At 50.9% G+C, this 15773-nt stretch overlaps 1 protein-coding gene across 2 annotated transcripts in view; it reads left to right on the top strand.

The window, feature by feature from the left end:
• iqsec1a (IQ motif and Sec7 domain ArfGEF 1a) overlaps nt 1-15773 on the top strand; it is a 108517-nt gene that overhangs the window by 42216 nt on the left and 50528 nt on the right. The gene's annotated exons all lie outside the window — the stretch shown is intronic.

The following is a 15773-nucleotide window of genomic DNA, read 5'->3' as shown; positions in this document are numbered from 1 at the left end:
CCTCCCTCTCTCCTCTCTCCCTCTCTCCTTCTCTCCTTCTCTCTCCTTCTCCTCTCTCTCTCTCTCTCTCTCTCCCTCCCTCGCTTTCTCTCTCCCTCTCCCACTCTCACCCCCTCCCTCTCTCCTTCTCTCTCCCTCTCCTCTCTCTCTCGCTCTCCATCACTTTCATCAACAATGGCAGGGCTTAATTGACCTCAACTCGCCGGACCACAACAAAGCACAGAAACGCCAACGCGTTGCCAACAGCAGCGTGTGACGCAGCATCGGGAGGAATGCAGCGCGTTCCCCCCCCCCCCCCGCCTGCTCCGACAATGCCATCCAGACTATGTCTACAGAACCCAGATGGCGTTTGTCACCCAGCCACTTGAAAGAGGAGAGGAGAGGCTTGGAAGCCGCATTAAAGTTTCATTAGCCCTTAATGAGCCGCATGTGCCCAGCAGCGCGGGCAGCTGCAGCAGGGAGGCGGGCTGCAGTACTCGACCTCTGCGACGGTCCTTCGGTCTTACGCTGCTCACACGCTTGCGTTTGATGCGTCAACATTGACGTATGCCATTCACTTTCAATGGCTGCAGCCGAATGGCATTCTGGTTCCGTTGTTGTCCCGGTGTGTTGCGTTTCCTGCGTTGCTAGCGTCGAAAGTTGAGAAATGTTCAACTTTCAGATGCGTCGCTGGAGCTGCTGACCAATCAGATGTCTTGACGGAGAAAGACGTCATCGCTTTGCGGAATTTGGTTGTTGTTGCGTGCAGCAGACACGCCTTCCGCCATACGTTGACGGAACGGAAGCGTGTGGGCAGGCCGCGGGGTTCCGCTACCGCGGCGACGGACTAGGATCTCTAGCCGGACGCCGTGAACTCGGCTCCGTCAAACGCCGACGGTCTCGTTTATCGTGTCGCGGCGTGAATAGCGGCCCGGGGGTGTAGTCTACTCGGTATAATCTTTGTTTTAGCTGTGTGAGAAAAAAACATTTCAGTTAATCAGCTTGTTTGTGCTATTCCTGAATTGCTCGCCATCGCAAATGAAGTCAGTTTGTTCACATTTGTCCTGGCACGATAACCTTTACTCTGCCTCCAAGCCTGTCGATAGGCCGTAGCTGCATGCTAATGGATTTCCTCGTTTGTTGAAAACACAAATGGAGATGTCTCCCACGCCCAGCGAGCCCAGGGCCAGTCTGCCGGCGTCTCTCTCCTGGCGGTTCAGGAGTGAGTTGGTGAAGGAAGGCCTGTCTGCTTACTGACTGTCTGAGGGGGCAGGGATGAGGCACTGGGGCTCATCAGTATGCTCTTCCTGTGACGGTTAAAGCCCTGTTGCGAGTGTGAGTGTGTGCGTGATTGAGAGAGAGAGAGAGAGAGAGAGAGAGAGAGTGTGTGTGTGTGTGTGTGTATGTGTGCTTGTGCTTGTGTGGCGAGCTCTCTGTGCAGCATGCTGATGCCATTCCCCCGGTCCAGAGTCAATGCCCAGACTCTTCCAGCAGAGCCAGCTGGCCTAAGAGACCTCGTATGGTGGCAGGAAGGGGACATGGCATGAGGGGGCATGGGCACACCCACACTAACACTCACTCACACACACACTCTCTCTCTCTCTCTCTGTGTCTCTCTCTCTCACTCTCTCACACACACACACACAAACATACACACACACGCACACACACACACACACACACACGTGTGCGAACACACACACACACACACACACAGTTGTAGTGAATGAAGCAACAACTTCAAAAATAAATCCAGCCCCCCATTTATCAATCAATCAATCAATCAAAGCTTTATTTGTATAGCGCATTTCATACCCAGAGGCAACACAATGCGCTTTACAGAGAACAAGGGAGGTGGGCAGACGTCCCACCCCTACATATTCCAGAGGGAAGCAAAAAAACAGTATCACCCGGGGGCCAGATAAGTGAGCTGTAAAAGATTCTTCCCTTTTTTAAACGGGGGCTTGTCCAAAAACATCTGGTATGTGTTCTGTGCGCAGCGTGGTTGCATGTCAGCGTACCCGGGTGTGTGTGCATGTCCAGAAAACCACATTTCATCAATCCTAAGTGCAAAGACACATATACCTGTCAATTTGACAGATTGCCCCTCCTCCTCTCATCTCCTTCCTTCCTTCTCTCCTCTCCTCTCCTGCCTTCCTCTTCTCCTCTCCTCCCCTCCTCCTTCCTTCTCCTCTCCTGCCTTCTTCTTCTCCTCTCCTCTCCTGCCTTCCTCCTCCCCTCCTCCTCTCCTCCCCTCCTCCTCTCCTCCTCTCCTCTCCTGCCTTCCTCTTCTCCTCTCCTCCCCTCCTCCCCTCCTCCTCCCTTCTCCTCTCCTGCCTTCTTCTTCTCCTCTCCTCCCCTCCTCCTCTCCTCTCCTCCCCTCCTCCTCCCTTCTCCTCTCCTGCCTTCCTCTTCTCCTCTCCTCTCCTGCCTTCCTCCCCTCCTCCCCTCCTCCCCTCCTCCTCTCCTCCTCTCCTCCTCTCCTCTCCTCTCTGTCTTGGTCTGTGTGTCCTGACTACTAACGTGCTGCAGGGTCTCCCGCCATGCTGTCAGTGGGGAACAGCAGCTCCCTCTGAGACAGAGAGACCCCCTCCCTCTGCCCCGGAGAGACAGAGATACCCCCTCCCTCTGCCCCGGAGAGACAGAGAGACCCCCTCCCTCTGCCCCGGAGATACAGAGAGACCCCCTCCCTCTGCCCCGGAGATACAGAGAGACCCCCTCCCTCTGCCCCGGAGACACAGAGATACCCCCTCCCTCTGCCCCGGAGAGACAGAGATACCCCCTCCCTCTGCCCCGGAGAGACAGAGAGACCCCCTCCCTCTGCCCCGGAGAGACAGAGATACCCCCTCCCTCTGACCCGGAGACACAGAGAGACCCCCTCCCTCTGCCCCGGAGAGACAGAGAGACCCCCTCCACTGTCAGGCAGAACAGAGAGACCCCCCCCGCCGTCAAAACAGAGAGACCCTCCACTATCAGAACAGAGAGACCGTCCACTATCAGAACAGAGAGACCCACCACTATCAGAACAGAGACCGTCCACCATCAGAACAGAGAGACCGTCCACTATCAGAACAGAGAGACCGTCCACCATCAGAACAGAGAGACCGTCCACTATCAGAACAGAGAGACCGTCCACCATCAGAACAGAGAGACCGTCCACTATCAGAACAGAGAGACCCTCCACTATCAGAACAGAGAGACCGTCCGCCATCAGAACAGAGAGACCGTCCACCATCAGAACAGAGAGACCGTCCACCATCAGAACAGAGAGACCCTCCACCATCAGAACAGAGAGACCGTCCACTATCAGAACAGAGAGACCGTCCGCCATCAGAACAGAGAGACCCTTCACCATCAGAACAGAGAGACCCTTCACCATCAGAACAGAGAGACCGTCCACCATCATAACAGAGAGACCGTCCACCATCAGAACAGAGAGACCCTTCACCATCATAACAGAGAGACCGTCCACCATCAGAACAGAGAGACCGTCCACCATCAGAACAGAGAGACCGTCCACTATCAGAACAGAGAGACCCTCCACTATCAGAACAGAGAGACCGTCCACCATCAGAACAGAGAGACCCTCCACCATCAGAACAGAGAGACCCTCCACCATCAGAACAGAGAGACCCTTCACCATCAGAACAGAGAGACCGTCCACCATCAGAACAGAGAGACCGTCCACTATCAGAACAGAGAGACCCTCCACCATCAGAACAGAGAGACCCTCCACTATCAGAACAGAGAGACCGTCCACCATCAGAACAGAGAGACCCTCCACCATCAGAACAGAGAGACCCTCCACTATCAGAACAGAGAGACCGTCCACCATCAGAACAGAGAGACCCTCCACCATCAGAACAGAGAGACCGTCCACTATCAGAACAGAGAGACCCTCCACCATCAGAACAGAGAGACCCTCCACCATCAGAACAGAGAGACCCTCCACCATGAGAACAAACTGATGGTGGAGGGTCTCTCTGTTCTGCCAGAGAGACACTCCAGAACGGAGAGAAACCGCCGGAGACCTCCTCCCCCGTCACTGTGCGCTCTAGGCAGCCGACAGGAAGCGCACAGAGGGTTTGAGGAACTTCCTGCTTGTTCCTGCCTGCTGGAGATAACGACCCAAGATGGCGCGTTACAGTGATTAGGGCGGAACACAAGGACGCATGCTGTCCAATCACAGCCCCGAGTGGCTGTATACCACAGCATATCAACGCGCTGACGTCGTTCTGTGCTTCTCCGGAATGAATCCCCATCCTCAGACCGTAGCTCCTCTTTCTTTTTTTTAAAGATATTTTTTAGGGCTTTTCAGCTTTAATGGGATAGGACAGTTGAGAGAGACAGGAAACGTGGGAGAGAGAGAGGGGAGGACATGCGGCACAGGACCCGAGCCGGGAATCGAACCCGGGTCTGCCGCGCAAAGGACTAGCCTTCATATGGGGGGCGCCTTACCCGGTGAGCTACCGGGGCGCCCTCCAGCTCCTCTTTCTTTGATGCTCACACCGATTCCAAAGGCGGACGTTGGTGTTCAGGTGGGCGTTCAGGACTTCCTATGAGGATGCATCCGGGCCAGGTAGGACTCGTCTGCGTTGAAACCCGGGGCGCCATCACCAGGGGACGTCTGTCAGCGGCGTCGTTCTCTTGGGTGTAGACTCTGCCTCTGGGACAGATGGTCAGAACACTGCGCTTTGATGGTTCTGGTTCTGGTTCTAAGTTCTGGGTTCTTTATGTGGCCTTACGTCTCAAATACACGCACCGCACTCACACATCACGCCGCACACACATATACACACACACACACACACACACACACACACACACACACACACATTACACTCTGCATACTCACTGTACAGTATATACAGTACACTGACTGCACTATTTTTTGTACATTGTTCTTTTCTTTAGCTTATCCCTTTTATTTGCACTAGCTTTTTGTACTCGCCATTTGCACTGTCCTGTCTAATGTTGTCTCCGTGTTATGCACCACGACTGAAAAAATGTACATGACTTAAATGCGGGGTTTGCGTGGGTTCACACGGCGTGCGTTCCCTCACGTCTTCTTCCTCTTAGACATGTGTCCCCCCCCGGCACCCCAATCAGCCGCCACAGAGCAGCTGCCCACTCTCCTTCTGCCTAATTCAGCCTTTACCTGATGAGCTGTGGGCACAGTCCCTCATTAGGCTCTCATCCTGAAACAGCTCATCAGACTGGAAGGCATGGCGGCAAAACACGCCTGTTCCACCTGAGAGGGACGAGGAGTAGAGAAGAGGAGAGAGTGACAGAGGGGGAAAGAGAGAGAGGGGGAGAGGGAGAGAGAGAGAGAGGGGGAAGAGAGAGATGGGGGAGAGAGAGAGAGGGAGAGAGAGAGGGAGCGAGAGGGAGAGGGGGAGAGAGAGGGAGATGATAATGAGCCCTACCTCCGACACATCCTCCTGTTTCCATGGAGACCGTGGAGCCAATCGCGTGGACCAGCTGCGGACCGTACCACCGGGAGCGCGGGAGGGGTGCGGCGAGGCGGCGGGCTGAGACGCCGCTGCGTGTTCAGCGCGCAAAAGAGCTCAGCCACGGCTCGGCCGCCCGAAGGTCATCCTCCGCTCTTTAGACAACGCACAGCCCCGCAAAACTCTGTCTCCCAGCAGGCATTCTGGGCAGAACTACAACCCCCCCCCCCTACTCAACCCCCCTCCTCCCAGCCTCGTTTGGATGCTTCTTGTTACATCACAGATGGCTCTCTGGCTGCCTGCGTGTGTGACTGGGAGAGAGAGAGAGAGCGAGAGAGAGAGAGAGAGAGAGAGAGAGAGAGAGAGTGAGAGTGAGTGAGAGAGAGAGAGAGAGAGAGAGAGCGAGAGAGAGAAAGTGAGTGAGTGAGAGAGAGAGAGAGAGAGAGTGAGTGAGAGAGAGAGAGAGAGTGAGTGAGTGAGAGAGAGGGAGAGAGCGCATGTGAATGAGTCCGGTGCGCGCACGCCGTCCCATTGTCGAGGTCCCGTCGAGCAGCCCAGGATGGACAAGCCGAGCGTGTGGCGCGCCGTGGTGAGCAGCACGGACCCCAGGCGGGCGCGCGCTGACCCTGGGGCCCCCGGCGGCGGTGGCGGCAGCCGCCCGGACAGACCCGGCTCGGCCGCGGCGTACCGGCTGTACGACATGTGAGTACCGGGTCTGGCAGCCCGCCGTCGTGTGTGGATGATGCCGCCGGCTATGGGGCTGCGTGGGGTACGATGCGACAGATGGGACGGGATAGGGGGCGTCCTAGGTCGGGCGCGGGGGGGTTGTGTCCCTCGGTGACAGTGACGCGAGGTGGCAGTTGTTATTGCAGCGGCCCGAGCGGGTTTGCTGAGTCACCCGTGGCGTACGGACCTTTGGTTTCAGTTTATTTATCTGTTAGAGAGGGACAACGTACATTAAGAAACATTTATGAAAAAATAGAATGTAAATATACCCAATTGTAGCCAAAAGGCTAGTTGACATTAGCAGTCCCCCTGCCAGAAATAATGGGCTCCAGAAATAATGCGCTACCTTTGCTCCATCCTCTCCGTCTGGAGGCAGTTCTGCCTCTCTGTAAACAACCCCCCCTCCTGAGGGAACGCTCACGCGGAACGGGCGTCTGCGCGTGCGGGAGAACCAAACCCGTTTGTTGGTTTGAATCGGCCGCTATTTTAGATACGATAAATACTAGATGAAGACTGTTTTTAGTGTGTTATAATAGTGCTTTATAATAGCGCTGTCTGTTTCTCTCTCTGATTGTGGGGTGGCGTCTTGGGGACTGAAGGGACAGCGCAGTCATGTGGGTTGTTTTGGAGAGGAGACGATGACCCTGCGACCAGGAGAAAATGAGTCATTTTGGGCTGACGCTGTGACAGCTCTTAATTGGCACACAAGTTCCTCCCAGCTCTGACGTAGATGGGTGTGTGTGTCTGTGTGTGTGTGTGTGTGTTTACGTGCGCGCTGCGTGCGTGTGTCTGGGACTGGGAGTGTGTGTGTACGGGTGGTATTTTGGGATGTGCTCGTTCTTGCTTTGGGTTCGGGGTGGCTGCTATCTCCTCAGCGCAGCCTTCACGCGGCTCTTCAAACCCCTGTAGTGTACTGGACTTGAAGAGGTTTGCTATCGAGAGGGGGACAGCAGGCTCTCATAGGCATGAATCACCGGCACACTCCTGTCCTGTTCGCTGGCGTCTTCCTTGGCCACCGGCTGTGTGTTTGGCTTCCTATTTTCCCCTGCCGCCTGCGCCAAAAATGTGACTCCCTCCCAACGGTCATATGACTAGTGTGAAAGGTCTGCCGTCATAGTGTCCGTGCTCTACGCTGCATCTAGGGATGAGATCTAGATCAGCTGTTTACTGATTTAGCTGCATAAGGTTTTCTCTGTTTAAATGGCGAGCCCTCAGAAACGCAGTCATGGTTGTGTGTTTTGCATTGTGTGTTGGTACGTGCGCTGGTCACGTGGGAGACTCTGGGCCTCATCGCTGGCTGGCAATGGCATCAGACCCTGGTGTGTGAACACTTTTTACTGGAACATAATCTAAAGAGGACTTGATGAGGATCGTTCTGCTTAATAGGTTTGCGGTGGCCTCTGCCGAATCCTTCAGAGTCTTAATCTGCTCATGTCACCCAGTATCCTGATGTCATGACCTACTTTGTCAAGTATAGTTAAGAGTATAGTAAACAGTATAGTAAACATCCCTGAAACGGTCTGTTTCTGAGGTCAAGTTGACTAAATCATAAGCGTCTTTACGGAACATTTTTCTCTGCTGATATTGCATAAATAGCATCTCCATCTGTCTCTTCTCCTCAGTGTCTGTCAGTCTCTCCCTCCAGAAACACCATGTTGTCAGCAGACTCACTGACTCCATCACATGAATGTCTCACACATTTGAGGATGTGGCCAAAGAGTAGAGGGTCACGCGACACAGCCAAGGTGACCTCTGTGGGTCACCGTTCTGGAGAAGGAGGAAGTGCGGTCGGTCAGTCAGCCACGTTGTGTAACACGAAGCGAAGACTCGGATTGACACGTAATGCGTCAGCTGGAGTTCTCTCTCAGGCTGACCGTGGCTGAGGGCGGTGAGTCAGCTCACCTGTAACAAGTCAGCCTGCGGCTGGATGAGTTTGTTCTGTTGGAAATGTCATTTCATTAGGGCATTCAAACAGAGCCACAGCCTCTCTGGACTTCTAATGGAGTAGCACCCTTACCCGTGTGAAGGCTGCGCCAGCTAAAAGGAGAGACCAGTGTGTATTTAACCCTTTCGATACGACCACGTCACTGGCAACATTTTAAAAATATCTAACAAATATTTAATAATATTAAAAAAATATCTAACAAATCTAAAAAAATCCTCACTCCAACCCTTGCTGAAAGCTGAGAAACTGCGCTTTCTAGTATTATAGGGAAAATCCAATTAATATTCGAAATGTTGTCACTGTACTTTCAGGGTTAAAAGGGTTAAGGAAATTGAAATAGTTGAGCTATGCTTGAGTTGATATAACTTGTCATGTACTTTGGGCCTAGTAGAATTGTCCCAAAGGTGCGAAGTTTGCATGTAAGGCAAGTGGATTTTTTTTTTGTCCATGTCTGTGCCATGTTGTTGTCCCCCGGGACTTTAGATTGACCCATGTATGTTTGTGCGTTTGTTCGATCGTCAGTCACACATGTATTGAGTTTAGTTTATTAGACAGTAGTTCAAATACATGATAGAGAAAGTCATGCATCATAAAAATGTCAAGGATGGCACAAAAAAATCAGACTTATTTCCGTTGTAGTCCTTGGTCTCGGCACAGTACCAGATCCCACCACCTGGGGGCAGTCACTCCCAATTCATTTTTCTCATTGCCAAGGACATTTTGCTTTGTAAATAAAAAAACTGCTTGGTGTCTCAGTAAAAGTATAGTCTATTCTACTCAGGAGCTCGTATACTTTCTAAATCCACAGATTTCAGAGCTTGAGGTGATTAGTACTTATTTTAGTGCTTATTCTTTCTCCCTGTAGAATGCATTGAGCATATCCACTATGGCGGCTGTAACATACAGACAGCTGAGGCAATCATATACCGTTTGTTCCAGTGCCTAAGCGGAAATAGGAAGAGCCGTCGTAAGACATAAAAGCAGTTATTCCAGAACAAGTTTAAAATGATTAAAAGAGATGACAATCACTATTAGTCTGGCCATGTTGAGAGCTGCAGCTATGCAAAAGGAGTTACTCAGTTCTGTAAGAGCTGGCATGCAAGATCGGCTTTACAAGGTTTTGGTGAGTGTCAGCTAGCTAATATTATTATTTTATTGTTAATTATACAATTATTATTGTTATTATTAATTTCATGTCAATGTTTATATATGCGGAGCGAGACAAGAAAACACTGAGAGCAGTGATACATGCTTATAACCCTGTGAAAATAATTGCATGCTTTTTATATAACATTGATATTTGTGACCGCCACTGGAGGTTTGGTCCTGATGTCTGCAATCCTCAAAATGCCCCCCCCCCCCCCCCTAATTTTTCTTTTCATATTATAAAAATTGAAGTCGCAGGAAACCCAATCAATATAACAAACAGTTTTAGGATCACAAAATGTTTCATATTTTTTCATCAAAATCCATGTCCTGTGAGAAGTGTGAACAGCTCTGAATTTTTGAAGCCCCTTTTCTCTGCTTAGTGATTTCAGGTGTACCATCATTCACAGTAGCATATCTCCGATGTCAATGCATGGCACACCATTTGGAAGCTTACATTTTACACTTTCATCATCTGTAAAAAAAAAAGAAGAAAAATGACCTTGTCAGACATCAGGACCAAACCTCCAGTGGCGCAGTCACGTTTGCTTTACAGTGCAGTCATAGTTTTTTAGGATCCTGTAATGGTTACGTTCCTTGAAAAGTTCAGACACTCCACTTTCGGGGGATAGATGATTTGCTGGGTTGACATTTAAAGGGACAGTGTAATCGATGTAGGCAAAGTATCTGCCGGGCGGTACTGTAGAGCCCGTGATAAGAGGCTAACACAGTAACCCATATAGGCAAATATGCACATTTTAACAGCAACACTAGCTTACAATTATGCTAATAATGCATAGTATGTTCATTGCAGATGCATCGAATGAGATAGATGTCTGTATAGTATTAACAATGAACTATAAGCTAAAATGAAGCAACATTATTGCGTACCACTAGGGCATTGTCGTTTTCATTACTGAACGTATTTGGGGTCCTATCAAGTTAACATCGCTTAAGGTTCATTTTATATTAATTTCAATTAATATTAATTGATTTTAATCACTGATATTTTAAAAATGCTTCTGTTTTTGACCAAACAAGAAATATGATGGGCATATTCCGGCTCTCTAAATCTAAACTTGAAAAGCCCACTCCACTTACACATTCAACAACTGCATCATGGGTGGGAGACGACAGGTTCACTGTGCACCTGTTCAGGGGACTTTGGGGTGCAGTAACATCAGGTAGTGAAACGTGCGGCCTTCTCATGCAGCCTAGTACTGGTGCACAGGGATCTGAAGACCTTTGACCTTTGGGAAATTGTCTGAATACCCCGACCACACATAAACCCTTGGCAGTGTAGAGAGCTAAATATAGTCACCTTGAACAGAAACATGCTAAGCTGGAGTTATAAAGCTTTGATGCTCAATATCTCAGAGATGCTTTCTCTGGTAGAACCCTATAATTCTTCGGTATTGTAAAATCTGTATTTTTCAACTCGGGTTGATCTGAGCTAAAACAGCCCAAACCAAACGGTATTGTAATAGGAACCCAAACCAAACGTTGTTCTAATAGGAACGCAAACCAAACAGTGTTCTAATAGGAACCCAAACCAAACGGTGTTCTAATAGGAACCCAAACCAAACGGTATTGTAATCGGAACCCAAACCAAACGGTATTGTAATAGGAACCCAAACCAAACGGTATTGTGACAGGAACCCAAACCAAACGGTAATGTAATAGGAACCCAAACCAAACAGTGTTCTAATAGGAACCCAAACCAAACGGTATTGTAATAGGAACCCAAACCAAACGGTATTGTAACAGACGCTTGTACAGGAGGTGCTCGCCCGGCTGGCCCGGCTCAGGGAGCTGCTGACTGTGTGTTTCTCCCTGTGTCGTAGGTCCGTAGATACTTTGCACCAGTACTGCTGCCCAGCACCGTTGCTCAGTACCCAGCTAGCAGTGCCTGCTCCTCTGTCAGAGCGCAGGTAAGAGGTGCCCGGTCCGCCCGCTCACCTGCGCACAGCTAGACGCACCGACTGACCGTCAGCGGACCGTAGGTCCGGCCAGAGCATGAGGAAGTGTGAAAAAAAAGACCACGGAAAATTCCAGACCGTGAAAAGACACGGGAGCTGAGATGTGCATGTTGTGAGCCGTGTTTGTCCCCAAGAGTGCGCTTGTTAATGTCACGGCTGTGGTTCATTAACAAGGAGGATCGCTGGCCTTTCTGCATGGCATATTCTGAGTCACTCGTCACACTCGGCTTCTCCATACTTTTTCACAGCGCTTTCTCAACCGACGAGAGGATCCAGTGAAAACCGTTGAACGGACGTTGTATCTACAGTACAGTATAAATTTGCTAGTTTCCCACTTCACTGAGATAATGTCAAGTGTCCACCGTAGGCGTACAGTCGGCTGAGTGTCATCGTGCGGGCCCTGTCCCCGATGACTGCGGTCCAACGCTGGCCAGCGGAGGGAAAACGGAACGTGTCACCGACGCCGCAAGGCGCTCGACATCCCCCCCCAGGGAACGCTGCTGCGTAGCTGCGAAGCCCTCGTCGGCCTACACGCCGCACATACACACACACACTTCGCCTGTCACAACGGTGACCCTGTCACTGTCACCCCGCCCTCGGTCGCTGTCCCCTGGCGGGAGGCAGAGGCGAACAGGACAGCGTAGTGGACACGGTGACAGAGAAAAGGACATGGCAGGATGCCTACAGCAGGCACCAGACCTCTGTTTTAAATGGCCCGGTCAGATACCGCACGAGTAAAGCTTGTCCTGTCGTCGCTCAGTTAGTGCTTGTTTTCCCCAGAATGCACCATGTTGAGGTTGCGCTGCATCCTGTGTGCTCGACCCCCGCCGCCGCCGCCCGCCACCAGGACGACGGACAGCAAGGCCCTCGCACCGCCGCGGTTCATTTTCCCACGGTCGCGGCCGATGCCGACTTCAAGGAACACGGCCAACGGGAGCATATTTTGGCCGAGGGAGCAGACTGGGAGGGCTGCTACCACTACAAAGCTCTCTAGTGTCAGCCTAGCTTGTTCTGTATTCCCCGGCGCTATCTCCTTCGCCCTGCCAAAAGAGACTCGTTGGCAGAAGCACAGACAGGCTGAGTCCAACGCCAGCGTTAGCCAGCTCAAGCATCGGCAACTGAACACGGTTTCCATAGACTGGTAGCTTTTCAGGGGGCTGGAGTGTCTGACTGGATTGAAATTGGAACCCCATAATAACGTGTCAATGGTTGACTGGAGATGGGAGGGCCACCAAGGATTGTCACCAACCCTGGGAGTTGTAGTTTCCTCAGAGGTGGATGTCATGGAGCTAGAGTTTCTCAGGGGTATATTCTAGTGTTTATGCATCCTTGGTTTGAGACATCCCATAATAAGCCTCTGCCATTGCCAACAGCAGCATGTGGGAGCGGAGTGGAGGGGAGGGTGGAACGGAGCAGGATGTGTCTAGAACATTGTGTTCCCTTAGCCAGATACAATATGAGCACACATGTATGTTGTATCCATCATCATCGTCATCATCATCATCTCCAACGCTACATAATGACAAACATTGCAGAGACGGCTAATCATGTTTTATACAGATTGGATGATAGAGATTGGATGACTTCATTTTCTGTAGACTGCTTCATAATTGAAACCCCTTGTCTTGGGAGAGAGCACGTTCCATGCATGGATTTTTCATCAGATCTTTTCATTCATCTTTGATGACTCTGGAATTTTGTGCGGATTTGTTACTTCGTGATTGGCTAATCCGTTCAGATTAAGAGTGGTGAATCACAGCTGCGCGCTGCCACTCTCACAGCGCCACACACAACATCATGCAACGTTGCATCTTTCAGCATTGCAGGATATGAACACACCCATATCTGAGTAAAATCTTATCTATCTATATCTATTTTTAAACATCCGTTGGACATATTAGAAATAGTCCCGTGGTGTTGGAGCTCTGAGCTGTGCTGGTGGTGTGTGTCTGAGCTGTGCTGGTGGTGTGTGTGTGTGTCTGAGCTGTGCTGGTGGTGTGTGTCTAAGTGTGCGCTCTTCGACAGGGAAGACAGTGTTCTCCATCAGTTCTGTTGCCCAGCCTCAGGAAATGAAAGGCCTTCAAGATAATGAGAAGAGAGAGAAGACGTGGAAGCCTAACTCCTCCACCCCCCAGCCCTGACTGGACCTTCTCTCTCTCTCTCTCTCTCTCTCTCTCTCTCTCTCTCTCTCTCCATCTCTCTTTCTGTAAAAGACAAGCAGTCCCAGCCTTTTGCTAGTGTAGTCTGCTCTCTCCCTCTCTTTTCCTCTTTCTTTGTCTCTCTCTCTCTGCCCCTCCCTCTCATTATGCTCCCTCTCCGTCACTCTCTTCTTCATCCTCCTTCTTTTGTTCTCCCTCCCTTCTCCCTTTTTTCTTCCCGTCACCTCTCTCTCTCCCCTCCCTCCTCCTCCTCTCTCTCCCCTCTCTCCTCCTCTCTCACCCCTCCCTCATCTCTCCCCTCCTCTCTCTCTCTCTCTCTCTCTCCCCTCCCTCCTCTCTCTCTCTCTCTCTCCTCCCTGTCTTGCTCTCTCTCCCTCCTCCACCTCTCTCCTGCATGCGTTCTCTCCAGCTGGAGGCTAGACAGCTGTTCTGTGTGACCTCTGTGCGCGAGAGAGCCGGTGCTGATATAAACTGTACTGAACCCCCACGTGTCAGATCACCTCCCCACAGACCCTCCATACAATACCCTACGATCTGCGACACGTGCGTAGGAGCTTCCTGTGTGCTCCTTGCCCCGCCCCCTGCTCTGTTCCCCTTGTGCTAGAGTACATCTCTGTTTTGTGTGATTTAGAAGAGGAGTCGAATTGCCTTTGCTGATCCAGTAAGCCCTGTCAAGAGTGTCAAGAGAGCCGCATGTTTGTATCCAGATATGTCCGTCCAGTGTTTTGTTGTTGTTTTTGTTGTTGTTTTTTTAGGAGCATGTTCCCTTAGTGTTGGAATGAGAAATGAATAAACATCGATTTCTAAAATATTTCTGAATAAATCAAGATTCTCGTCAATGACATTGTATTCTTTCTCGTCTGCACACCTCCCATCCTTGGAATAAAAAAGAATCGCAAAAGTTTTAATCTCCACCACTAGAGGGTGGGCTGTTATAAGGCATGTCCGTTCAGACTGGCTGTCATTGCACTGAGATAGATCCTGTTACTGTGTATCACCTCTAGTCACAGAGATCTTGTCATCATTAGTGATTTGAAAGACAGAGTGACAAAGGCCTGAGGTCACCCTCTCTCTCTGTCTCTCGCTCTGTTTCTCTCTTCCTCTCTCTCTCTCTCTCTCTCTCTCTCTGTCTCTCTCTCTGACCAGACATTACTAATGCACCTTGCGCCCTTTGCTTCCCCATCCATCTGTCCTGTCCTCCCTTCACCACCTGCCCCTCCGGTTCATCTCTCCCAGCTCTGACCCTCGCTCTCCACCCCTCCTCCACCTTTCCTCCACACCTCCCATCATCCCTCAGTCCCAGCCCCACGCCCCCACCCCTCCCCCCTCCGTCTCCACGACCCCCACCCCTATAAAGGGACGAACGGAGGGTTGCTCTGAATGTTTATTGATTCCACGTCCCCCTCCGTGGCCATGATGAGATCGGGGCAGTTTGGCTCAGGAGGGCGGGTCATCGCAGTGTTCTCTATCAGTCTGTGTTAGCGGACAGCGGGAACAGAGGGATCATGGGAGTTTGTCATGCAGCTCTTTTGTATTAGGTCATTGATTCTGATTGATGGGTTCACTGATATCATCATGTTTCGTTTAAAGGCTGTTGGTTTACGTCACTGGCAGATTAATATTGATTCAACATCAAATGGGAACATTTGTTATAAACCTAATCATTTACACACAATGGTCTCATTCCCAAAATGAAGAATCGGATTATTTGCCAGTTGCACTGGCTGATTGGAGGCTAGCTCCATACAATGCTTCTGTAGATTTATATCATCCAATGGACTTTTGACCTTGACTTTGACCTCAGCGGTAGTGCAGTGAGATTGTCCCCGGCGCAGTCGTAAAGGTTGGACCTCATAAACAGTGATGGCCAGCGGTATGTGTGATGTGTCACTGAAAGCGCCTCGTCTCTTTCAAAGCTTGAAGAATGCTGCTGTCTACTACGTTGCTCTCTATGACTGATGGACTGACTGACTGGCTGACTGACTGACTGACTGACTGACTGACTGACTGACTGACTGACTGACTGCTAGCTCACTGTAGCCCCATACAGGTGTCCAGGATATGAAACGCGAGGCGCGCCAGCTGGACTGGAGTCAGATAGTTCAGACGGTCATTTACTTACAGCTGACCCCTGGTGTTCAGGCTGACGTGTGCGGCGCTTCTCCACACGCCTACGTTTTCAGTCGTCCCCGTCCCAAGATCTGGGTCCTCTAAAACAAGTAATGACCATTAACGTGTGCGTGAATTAGACACATCTGTTACAGCATCCCTCTGGACAAGCTTTAGCATGCGCAACCAGAGAGGGATGGAGAGAGGGGGGAGAGAGAGAGGGAGAGAGAGAGGGGGAGAGAGAGAGAGAGAGGGGGGGAGAGAGAAAGAGCGTTTTTTT

This window comes from Borostomias antarcticus (genome assembly GCF_949987555.1).
Source record: "Borostomias antarcticus genome assembly, chromosome: 11".
NCBI lineage: Eukaryota > Metazoa > Chordata > Actinopteri > Stomiiformes > Stomiidae > Borostomias > Borostomias antarcticus.
This window is presented reverse-complemented; position numbering and strand designations above follow the sequence as displayed.